The following is a 12,872-nucleotide window of genomic DNA, read 5'->3' as shown; positions in this document are numbered from 1 at the left end:
GCCTTATACTCGAGCTTGTCTAGGGGCTAGACGTTTTTATGGTTGAATGCGCGATTACCCTCTGCAGCGATAACCCGCCACCGCGAGAGAGCGCCGCATCACGACCGCACCGTTGCGTCGAGTGCGAATCACGTGTTGCCGGGGCACCCTATACGAAGTTGTTTGCTTGGAGTTCATGCATACATGACTGGTCGTCAGCCAATTTCGAATATTCTTCATGTTGCGGTCAGGCGCGGATATCCGGGGAGGGGGGGGGGGGGGGGTTATGTAGGGTTCGACTTAGCAGTAGCCCAAAAACCAAATGCTCGTCAAAACAGCGGGGATCCTCATACTATTTGGTAAGGAGCCCTGTTGGCGAGTCAAAAATTATTGGGATATGGCAAAGATGAAAGTACAGGAAGAAAGAAATCATTACATTCAGAAAGCAAACAGGTATAAATTTGTGTATAGTAAACGGTTGAAATGATTAGATCGGGTTATTTGAAACAATGACAAATTTGCTTCAGGATGCATGTTTTTACATGTATGCCCAACCTTGGGTTATGGTTAGCCTGAACATGAATTATAAAAGATGAGTGAAATAAAACAGAGAGCCTTGAGTCATGATAAAAATCACTACAAGGTAGACGCCCAGGTTAAATGACATTAAACAGCCGTCAGATTAAAACTCCATCATAACTGGTTGTCTAACTATAGGGCTTGGCAAGGACTTCGTACTTTTTAGAATGCATGATCCACATTGCGAAGGAGGTCGGTTCAACAATGATATTAACAAGATGCAAGGTCAAACTTTCACAATGCGAAGGTACATGGTTCATATTGCGAAGAAGCAAGGTGCAACATTGACATCAAGCATGATCAATGGTGTACATTGACAAGATCGAACGTGAATATTAACAAGTTGGAACATTCACATTAAGAAGGAACAACTTCCAAAATGCGATATTAAGCCGCGTGCAACGTGCATATTGCGAAGGTACAACGTCAATACTAAGAGGTTACAAGGTTCACATTAAAAAGGTCAATATTAAAATGTCGTTCCAGGGCCACCGTACACTAGAGTTCCTCACACTTCAATGTAGCACATTACAGTATAATCACTTATATATTAATTTAGGCCAAGATAATGAGATGGAAGCGAAAGCACGCTGATTATCAGATTACGTTTCATAAGAAATTCAAAATTTCAGGTAAAAACATTTAGTTGCTTGCTTTGATTTTTTTGCAATAGAAAAAAAAATACCATTAATAATTAACGTGTTAATTAATATAATCGCGTAATTCATTTCAATTTCATACTTACCAAATGGCGCATTTATGACGAGAAGCGTTGCCACAAACACGAGGAAACTATGATAAATGAAAGCCATTATTTTAAGATGAAAAAAATTGGTTAAGAATGCGATTTTCCACAGCAGCTCGAGCAAAGTATGAATCGACGGAGGTTTGTAATCGGTTTATATAGCAGGGTTCTGGGTATCCAGGTTACGGCGTGTTGGCGTTAAAATGTCAAAACGGATGTCTACCTGATCCATCACAAAATGAGCAATCAAATTCTTCCAATTTGTACCATCTGAGAGAACGCTTAATATGTTGGTCGAGCGGTGATAGTAAATTATAAAACAGGAAAAGATATGGAGTTATGAGTATACAGATGTTTCGGAAATCTTCCACAATCACACATGCTATATGTATCTCTATCGTTTCGGTTTGCGGTAACACCATGTGGTAAAAAGTACTGTTTAGAAGATATTTAGTTCTCTAAAGAACTTGTCCTGCTTATTATCAACTTTCGCTAAGTACTTTTTGATCTGATAAGAACATTCCTGTTTTAAGTTCTAAAAAAAACTTGTCTTTGGTCTCAATGTTTCGACTAGCCTGCTCTAGTCATCGCCAGGAGACTGACAATCTTTATATAAGCCTCAAATCTTATATATGCATCTTTCCAAGTCCACAAGGAACCCGATTAGGGATTGGGGGGTCACTTGTTGATATCCTTCTCTAGAAATGATCATTGGGTACAAATACTAATTAGAAATTTAGAATGCCAAGTTATACTTTGAATGACAAGCCATTGTTTGAGCCGAAACTAAATGAGTTTTGACTTACGCATTTAAGAGTAAAAGAATGGAGGAAAATTGAATTTTCATTGATATTGTAAAGGTAAAAGTGCTCTTACCTACACCTAGACCAAACTTTAATGCATCAAGTATGTTTCTAAAACGATGAAACAAAAGTCAGGTCCATTTAATATTTAATAAAATTAGAAAGAATATTATGCTCAAACCAAACTTCATAATCAACATTTCGATATTTCAATTCTACCAAAATAGACGTGCATTTATAAATTATCAGTACAATAACATTTGTAAATGCGAGGCAGAGTCATGGGCGGTGCCGAATATGACAAAGCAAAGAGGCCCCGTTGGGGTTTAAATTTGGAATTAAACTTTCTTCGTATCCTTATGACGCATGTGTTTTGGCACTGGAGCAATTTCGTCAAGTATGACTGGCTGGCAATCAACTTCAATGTTCAAGGATGTTTCACTTGAACTGCTCTAAGCAGTGCATGAAGCATGTGGCGTTGACATTGCAGTAATTAATGTGTCGGCGATTCATAAAAGCAAATAATGTGAAACCGATATTTGTTCCGAAACACAGCAGAAGAAAATTATTCTAACGACACACTACTTGGAGTTAAGTCCGGCATGAAATTAAAATAACAAATGGAAAGGACTCAAGAGGTGCATACGGCAAACGTTAATTCATCCTGTAATTCTGATCCCGAGGCCGGATTGCCTGTCTGCGCTATTACAGCGTTTTTAGATTGTCAGTTTTTAGTTATCCGTTCAACCTAACGCTTTGTGAATTGTCCTTCTTAATTGTTAATGTTACTTTTTGAACTCTTTAAATGATCTTTCCTGTATAACGATTAATTCTCCTGATTGTAATGTATTACTCACAGTTTTCCTTGTATACACACCCACAAACTGTGCATGCAAAGTGTGTATTGTTTTCTACAGAGCAAAATAATGACCTAGCTGCCCACACTTTAATTTAAAGGGACACTGCGTCCTGAAACGAGCACAATTTGGCTACAAAACGCGCTTTATACGGAATGATGTTCATCAGAAAGAGCATTTGAAAGTAAGATATAAACATCCACACAACCCTCCTTTAAAAAAACAGGGTGTTTTGTGTTATTCTTGTGTTATTCATGCAAGAACGACTTTCGGGGTCCGCTGTAATTTTTTTGCGACTCCAAAACGTCGGACTGTTCATGCCAGCCGTAAAGTGTTGCCTTCTGCGGACGTGTGTAAGAAACCACATACGTGTATTGGTGCTGTGTGAAATGTGAGACACACAACGTGTATCGTACATTGACTGAAACGACAGGTAAAACGTATGCGTACTCCGTCGTGTCCGATGTAAACAACTGGGGTTTTTTTTCGTCTTTTCTCGGGAACGATTAGACATTAGGTTGCTTTCCTTTTCAACCAGATGTTTGAAAAAGGATAAATAAACAATCCAAAGCAAGAAAGTTACTGGACCATAATTGTTTCAAGTTGTTATTGCTCATCCACAGTCATATTTATTTCCAAAAATACATGACTAAGTCCCTCTTTTTTCAAATATTTCTTATTTCAACTACATCCTGTTTCCATGTCCATTTATCAGTGTACTGCCCCATAAGTAGTTCTTCATTTGATTCAATTTTCAATTCAATCATGTGGTCAGTTCACCCAGTTCTCTATTCCTTAATTCACTAGTTTAGTTATTCATTGTATATCGTTGTGGAATAAAGTCGCGATTAACACAGTCATCAACTAAAGAAGTGTGTATTGATTACCTATTTTTAAAAAAAAAATGGAAAAAATCCTTAGTCCGCCAAGCACTGACTACATTTAGAATTGTTTTTATTAACTGAGATGCGAAGAACGTTGTAATTCGACTTTCTTAGCTTCCTCACCGACTGTCAATGGAAATGTTCTGGGCAAAAACATCGAGCATCTGGCACTCGAAGTTAAATTTGCGGTGAAGTGCCAATAATTCAACAGAAACAGACGTCAACATGCAAGCCAGTGCATATGAAACCCGTATTAATATCGATAACATCAGAAGAAATCAAGAAGTGGAGGAGATTTCCAGCGAGGGTTTGGGCGTTGGGGGAGCCCCCCCCCCCCAACCCTAAGAAGTCATGCCCTCACTGGAAATTCAGCAACTGGAGAAAACCACAGTACAACTACTTACCATACTCAGCTCTGTAACATAAAGTGTCTTTTTTCACGTTTTCTGTTTATTTTTCGCGAAAACCGTGGGTTTTTTTTGCGAACGTCCCGCGGAAATCGAATAGCGCCACCTATTGCCTGACATTGACCATGATGTTGGGTTTGAACAGCGCCCCATGGGATTTTCCTCATTCTTCTGTAGTCAGATATGACTGAAAAAAGGTCAAAACAAATACCTGCAGTCCTGCACCCAACTGGCCCTACGTAGGCCCCTCATGTGAGGAAAAAGGTTTTTTTTCTCAAACATTAATTGGGTCAATAGAGGGCGCTCGCTCTCTCACAGTTAAATTGCGAAGGTACCAAGCGTAGAACAAATTTCTATTGACTCGAATGATACCCCCCCCCCCCAAAAAAAGGGAAAATACTCATATTCAACCCAGGTGATCAGGACACCCATCAAAGTAACTCTAAAGGAGCTGGGTTAATTTGACCATTTTGTAACACGATCTTAATACCTCAGGCCAGCAATAATCAACCGAAAACTGTTATTATTTCAAGGCTATGCACTTGTTGTGTGAACTTTTATAATCTACTTTTTGAAAAATCTTTTCAACGCTCTATTTAGCCCCATGAGCGCGTTCGCGGCCAACATACACCTTCAAATATCACGCTTTGTGTCTCGATCTCTAGACTTCTTGTGTCGTGCGAGAAATTTAAACATACGTAAAGCCTTAGGTCACTCACAGTCCTTATAAATAGCATGACACAATGGAACGGGGAAGCCCCTTTCCCAGTACCGCTTCCTCATTTGAATAACAATGGAGCAAAGTTGAGGTCAGTGAGCATGTACAATGATGCAACTATAGAATACACAATAGAGCAAGTGGTTACACACCCATCAGCAATTCCCGCAGGCTTCATATGCAGTTTCTACCTGTGTCAGATCAGACGTGAATCAAGGTAAGTTTTTTTATTTTTCATGTATCAATGGAGTATTCGAAGTCAGCAACTTCATTCTGGTTCTCATTTTGCTGGAAAATGATTTCTGCAGCCTCGAGCAATCTTCATTTCCCCTAGTTTTCAAGATTTTCAACAGTATTTTGACACAAACAGTGACTGAATTATCCCCTCCAAAAAAAATCAAATTGAAGCTGAATCACCACAGGTTTTTGCATTGAATTAATCGCGTGTTAGTACAGGCAAATTATCTCATTTTTTGAGTGAACCTCAAACAAATTGCAACAGAATTTATTTCACCACAGTGCATTTCTATAAGGTCCCTAAAATGACATACTATAAGATTCTTAAGAAATCCAGGTGGTGGAAATATGCCTAATTTGCATAACTCCAAAATGGCAGCATATTTTTAGGACTTTCGCACTGATTTGGTCATATTTCATATACTAGGTATCTTTTTGATGTATTTTAAACAATAATTTTAGTCCTTTTACATTGATTTACTCATTATTCTAGATCTTGGTAACTTTCAATATCCCTATGTTTCCCAAATATGCGATGTGCCGATAATAATTTGCGTAAATGCCATTTATTAATTTGCATAGATTAAAGTTAAAATTATGGCTGTCATGTGTTGACATGTCAACATTAAACTTTCCCTGATAATCTAAGTTCAGTCATGTACATAGATAGATTCCACACCATGGTGCATTGCTATAAGGTTCCTTAAAAAAAGGAAAAAAATCCAAGTGGTGGAAATATGCCTCATTTGCATAAATTCAAAATATAATTACATGATTTCTGATTTGGCCATAACTTTGGCCATTGCTTTTTGGAGTACTTTGAACAACAATTTGTCCTTTGACATTGATTTCATTCCAGTCCTGGGTACCTTTTGAGATCCTGTGTTTCCTATGGGGTATAATATTTTTGTTAGGTTTCTAGATCTTGTCAAAGTTGGTATAAGTGTTGGAAATGTGATATTCCTGTGTCGCAGAGCGAACCCTTTCGCCGCTCTACTCGACCAAAAATCAAGGAATAACTCAAGAGAACAGAGGAGTCAACGCAGGATTTATCAATCACAAAAATCAAAATTATATATTACGGGAAAGAAATAAACCAAAAACTGCACAACTCAATCCGAAAATACATGGGCGAGGGTTTTATACCCCTCCCACATGGGTGCAAGCCCGGAATTGGTATGCAAAGGGAAAGGAATAACATAACACTTTACGGCCGTGACAATCTAGTGATTAATTCATCAAATCAGAAAATAAAAGGAAAAATTTTAACAGTCTTGTGACACCCTGTACATGAACTCATTTCAGGGACAAAAAAACTCTACTTTAAATCCACTAGAACACTGCATAGGGATATCACATTTTGCAACACATATGCCAACTTTGAGATGAGCCAAAAACCAAACAAAAAATATTGTACCCTATTTTTTTGTAGAAAACATGTTGGGGTTTAATTTTCATATAAGTTTGTCTCAATGTCGTGTGATCCACTAGATCAAAATGTCAAAGTAAAGGTCAAAATGTCATTATACTTCAAATAACCCCGACATGAAAAAACAATGGTAAATTTGGATTTCTCATGATGTAACCTTTCAAAAGAAATAAAGATTAACAAATTTGGCTCACAGATTATAGAGATATGGTCATTTATAAAATGGCAGCAATGTCCATTTTGACCAAAATGCCCCCATAAACTTAATATGAACCAATTTGAAGAGGTTTGGGTTTAAAATATAAAAGTTTTGGGGGTGATTTGACACTGAATGACCCCAATGTCAAATGACAAAATGTTGTTTAAAGCACCCCGAAAAGCAACTTAGGACGAGAGTTAATTATTAGATAGTTGCATTTTTCTTTGCTAAAGAAGAAATTTTTCTCATAGAGTTAACATTCTACCATGTGACGGCGGTCTTGGAATTCAAAATGGCCGCCATTTCGGGCCTAATTTGTATCAACCTGATTGTCATATGAAGTTCATTTTGATGGCATACCCCATGTTTTTGATACCAAGGAACCCGAGAAAATCGTTGTTGATGGGGGATACTCCCAGTGGAGTACCCCATCAACAATGATTATAACTTTGGTTCCTTGGTATCAAGAACATGCAGTTTGCCACCAAAATGGACTTAATACGACATTCAGGTGCCACCTTATTATTCAAATGAAATCCAAAATGGCTGCTATTTTTGAATATCCAATATTGGCTGTCATCCATTTGAGATGCCTAAATGTGTTAATTGGATTCCTTGGTATCAAATTTATGGGGTTTGCCACCAATAGTGACTTCATACGACATTGAAGTCCAAATTAAATATGCAAATTAGTTCAAAATGACGGCAATTATGAAATATTCAAGATGGCTGCCATCAATTGTGAGTACCCCGTCCACAGTGATTTACTTGAGTTCATTCAAAAACATGGACTTCATAGGACATTCGGGTGCAATGTTATTATAGACCTTTCTGTGCTTGGATGGCAAACTGCATTTTTGCCAACCACGGCCTGCAAACACTATGGAAGGTCCAACACTGCAAAAATGAATTACAGATCACCAAAATATAACTTGATACTTGAAAATAAAACATTTTCAACAAAGCTACAAAATAATTCATACATATGCCTTTTTACTATGTGTTGATGGCGTTATGAGGACTTTTTGGAAAAATATGTTGCCAACCACGGCTTCAATTTATGCGCTTACGGCAGCCCATATAAAATGGCGCCAATGTTTACAAACAAAAGAAAGGCCTATAAATAAATCCAAGATGGCGGCTATTTTGAAAAAATCCGAGATGGCTGCAATCCATCTGGGATACATCATCTGCAATGGGTAAAGATTACTGGGGATTAAATGTATGGGGTTTGCCACCGAAATTGACTTTTTAAACCATTCAAGTCCGAATTTATTATGCAAAGAAGCCGAAAATGGCGGCCATTTTGAAATATCCAAGATGGCTGCCATCCATTTGGAGTACATCGTAAACAATAATGTACTCGGGTTCTTTTGTATCAAAAAAATGGGTTTGCCATCAAAATGAACTTTATGTGACAATCAGGTCCGAAGTTACAAGATACAAATTAGGCTCGAAGTGGCGGCCATTTTGAAATCCAAGATGGCCGCCACATGGTAGCTGGGAAAAAATGTCTCCAATGCATTTCCGATCGACTTGAGGGAGGTAAACTCTTTCCAAATATGGCAAAAATTCCTTCTTAAAAAAAAAAAAAGCAACAGTACATAATGGCCTATACTATGGCCAAATCATATGAAAATCATGTAATTAGCGGCCTTTTTGATTTATGCAAATTAGGCATATTTCCACCTCTTGGATTCTTAACTTGTTTAGGGGCCTTATAGCAATGCACTGTGATGTGAAATTTGGCTTGGATTATTAGGGAAAATTCAATTGGTACATGTCCACACATGGCATCCATTATTTTAACTTTAATTTAGGCAAATTGATATACGGCATTTATGCAAATTTTACGGCATTTGGAAAATTTCGGAAACATAGGGATCTTGACCTTTACCTAGGACTAGAATAATGAGTAAATCAATGTAAAAGGACTAAAAGTGTCGTTTAAAGTACCTTCAAAATCTACCTAGTATGAGAAATATGACCAAATCAATGCGGAGGTCCTAACATATGCAGCCATTTTGGATTTATGCAAATTAGGCATATTTCCACCACCTGGATTTCTTAAGACTTTTAGTATGTCATTTTAGGGACCTTATAGAAATGTACTGTGGTGAAAAAAAAATTATGTTGCAATTTGTTTGAGGTCAAACCTTATATTGCCTGTACTATATGGGCTGGCACACTTTCAATCATAATCTTAATGTGTTTTGTCGTCATTTTCATCATTTGCCCCGTAATTTCCCTCAAAATCCATAACCTTGCTCTCATTGCATGAGATTCATGATGCTTTTTTTTTTAAATTCCGCTCAAATCAATAAGCTTCCACACTCAAAATGTTCTGTAGTATTGACATTAAAGAAGAGTTTCTGTACATTGTACTATAGATATTTCACAAGGCTTGGACGATTGTTCGGTTATTCTGTTATTCGATTACGCAATCGTTGGGTAGTCCGAGTATCACCCGTTATCCACGGAGCCAAGATTGAAAAATTGCCTGCCTTAATTTTACCCAAGAAAGGGTGAAAACTGCAACACTACCCCAAATTGGGTTGCTCTTTAACCAATTGTTTTGGTAAAGATTTATGTTAAATTCAACCAAAAGTTGTGGTTATAAAAACAAATTAAATTTGGGCTTGTATGACCCTTTCTTGGGTAAAACTAACCCAGGCAATTTTTCAGTGAAGTCTCCTGTATAACGTCTGATATATCTAAGCATGCCTGACGTCGTTTTATCCCGAAAGCAGGACTAAGATTGTGATTGGTCAATTTTGATGCCGCGTTTTTGTAATAAAACAACCTATACACAAATGCTAGTGATCGTGGGCGTGATGTTTACGCACGCTGGGAGCCCGAATTACGCGCGTATAAAAGGCGCCTGCTGGTGGCTCAGTTTCTCGAGGTCATACACAGGCTAAGTTGCATAATTAATCGCCGAATCTGTGTACATATAATAGACCATGGCGGCTTCGCACGGGCCAAGGTCTCTATGTCATAGACTAATGGTTGGGTTCCTCAGGCTTCAGAAACAAGGAGCAAAACAGGACTAGGAGTCTTTTATCATTGATAGGCAACACATTGCAAATTCAGTTCATTTAGTTTTTTATCGTTTACGGTAAGTTGTTCTTGCTTTATTCGTTTGGCAAGTAACTGTTCCATTTTTGTGTCTCATTTAGAGATTCGGAAAGACTGTTGCGGCCTGACGCCACTTTTTTCTTCGTATATCATCTCAATAAGGGTCAGTCATTGCAAACATGTTTTAAAAAAAGAATCTGGGACTGAACATTTTTTCCAAGTTTGTTAAAAATTGATATGATTTTCTTTATTCTTCTCAATTACCATTGTTTTACTGTTACATACAGTCGTGACATCATTCATGTCGGCGAGTGCGTGAAAAATGCTTGTCGCTTAAGACGAGGTGTCAGATAATACGAGATAATGTCCTAATACGAGATAATACGAGATAATGCCCCCCCCCCTCAACTTTTTCCGCGATAGCCTTGAATTTTTTTTTTTTCGCGACCCGAGCTGTTGTGACTTTTCAGCCTTGAGCCTTGCGCATCTTTTGATACCAAAAGCATAAAAATCGGACCACGGGTTACGTTGTTGCGCAGCGAAAATTCTTCCGGCGTTAAGCGCCATGAAAACTGAATTTTCCCATATACGTCGTGTACACAGAGCAGAATTACCATTTGAAAAAGCCAAACTCTTTGATCTATAGTCATTTAATTTCTTGGGTATGTTTATGATGAGTTGCTCTATGCATGTACCGAGTTTCACAATTTTTCGTCACTCGATGGCAGAGATTTAGGGGGAGCGGAATCCGCCCCGGCTGAGAGATGGTCGAAATAACCCGGCCCTTTTGGGGTTAAGTCCCAAGGAACTCGAATTAACGAGAGTCGACTTAGAAAATTGCCTTGACTCTTCATAGACCGCTGAAGTGGCGTCTTTCCAGAGATTCCGCTCAAATTATCCCATGACTAATGTTAACATGACATTTACAATGAACAAAAAAAAATTTGCGGTCAACCCAAAAACCATTCAAAAAATTGTGAAAAAAGTTTGCTCATTCACTTACTGCTATTACTGACACAGAAACGAATCATCAAAGAAAAGATAAGTAACAAGCAATAACAGCAAAATATGCACAATTCTTGTACTACTTTCTGTGCTAGCTAAAATAGCTACATTGATGTTTATGAAATGTTATCACATTTTTGCTCATGGACATGGAAATTTGTATTTGCATGAAAACCAAAAAGGCACCATAATGCCTTTGAAAATGGAAAAATTAAAATTGAAAAAAGGTTAAATTTGATGCAAATATTTAAAAAAAAAACATTGAATTAAAAAAGTGCATTGCATGGGTCATTTAAGCAAATGTCATTGAATACTAATATTTGAAACTTCAAGAGCAAATCCTGGATTTTCTTAATGGGGAAGAGTGGCAGGGGTGTTGAATTCCAACATTTTGTCAAGGGGGAGGGAGTCGGATGAGCCATTGTTAGCAACACATGTAAAGACCAAGAACTTGAAGATTTTCTTGTATTGTATGTTTTGGGACTCTTCAAGGGTGGATCCAGGGGGGTCAAAGGGGGCCATGGCGCCCCCCCCCCTAAAAAAAAAGTTCTTTTTTTTTTAGATGACTTCGCAATAAAGGCAGGCAATGAGTAAACCACCATCTTTTCCTCACAAAACATTGGTTAAAGTGGTCAGAAATTGCCTCAGATTGCACCACATAGCATCTAGAATCCCCCCAAAATTCAGGGCCCTTGACGGGCCCCGAACCCCACGCCGTAGTTTTTTTTGGGACTGGGACACACTTTTTGGGGACCATTTTTTTTTAGGAAACCCCCCCCCCCCCCACAAAAAAATTGTGTTCTGGATCTGCTCTTGTAACGGTATTGAGAGTCCCGAATGTTCGGACTACGTCAATATCCGACTCACTGACTGACTATCATTTGTGAATTAAACCGATTTCCTATTTGACTGGCTGACGGTCACGAGTGAATCAAACTCGCTACCTATCCCACTGACTTACTGTCACATGTGAATGAGACTTTCCGAATACTGTCACTGACGTGATACATGTGCAGGCAAGGGCTCAATTCGTACGGTGATTTTTTAATTCCATCAAGTAACGTTTTAGCCATTGTGAATCAGAAGAACATAATGATGTGTGCTCTGGGACCAGCTTTGCTAGACTCGCCTTATCCTGATCAATGTTCACATGCATGTAGTTTTATGTACAGTACTAACACGTGTCACTGATAAGCATTAACTTGAAAATGTGTCAAATCCGGAAAGACATAAATAATTATTGCATTGCTATGCAATAATTATTTCATTACTCAGTCACTTCTCAACTTAAGGATGCACTTGTGCCCTTCGTCGGAGTATTATTGTCATAACACCGTTTGATCATTATTCCAGATATTTACATAACGCAAGCACCGTCAACACAAAACCAGGAAATTCGACCTCAACAAGTTGTAAGGGGAATAACCATTAGTTGAAGATCTAACGTTGCCAATTAATGACGTCACATCGGCTTCGGCGATACAGGGGGAATCCCCACTTGATCCCTAGGTTTAATGGTTCAAGCACGCACAAAACTAACCTCGTCCCCAGGGTGTCGAGCAGTACGCGCCCACCACTACCTGCTCTCTCACCCTGGTATTGGATCATTTGCATGTGCAAGATTTTCGAACACGTATGCAAATGAGGAACAGTCTGGTGCCTGGATATGCGTTACACATTAGCGTTTGTTTTTGTATGCGGTGTCTGGGGTAAAAACAGAGTCAATTCGTAGCAGCGCGAGCACGGCGTGAGTTACGAAAACACGATTTTTGAAATCAAACTGTTACGATCTTATCAGGACAACATGCAGTATCACATTTTATATTAATATGAGCAAATTGGATAGGAAATTAGTATTTTCGAGAAGGCGTGGACGAATGATCGCTAAAACACGTATTGCACGTTGTGAATAATAGCACCAAGTACACGATAATAATCCATTACTAGCCAAT

The 12,872-nt window shown here is 38.4% G+C and overlaps 1 protein-coding gene across 1 annotated transcript in view; it reads left to right on the top strand.

Annotated features, from left to right (window-relative positions):
• The first annotated feature begins 5,166 nt into the window (after positions 1–5,166).
• The window catches only part of LOC119721908, a 29,092-nt gene continuing 21,386 nt past the window's right edge, over positions 5,167–12,872 (top strand). Inside the window, exon 1 of the mRNA XM_038191849.1 lies at positions 5,167–5,189. The gene's annotated coding sequence lies outside the window, so the exon portion shown is untranslated. The remainder of the gene's footprint in view (positions 5,190–12,872) is intronic.

Source organism: Patiria miniata, unplaced genomic scaffold (genome assembly GCF_015706575.1).
Source record: "Patiria miniata isolate m_02_andy unplaced genomic scaffold, ASM1570657v1 HiC_scaffold_14, whole genome shotgun sequence".
Classification (NCBI taxonomy): domain Eukaryota; kingdom Metazoa; phylum Echinodermata; class Asteroidea; order Valvatida; family Asterinidae; genus Patiria; species Patiria miniata.
Note: the sequence above shows the minus strand (reverse complement) of the source record. Positions and strands in the feature narration are given on the sequence as shown.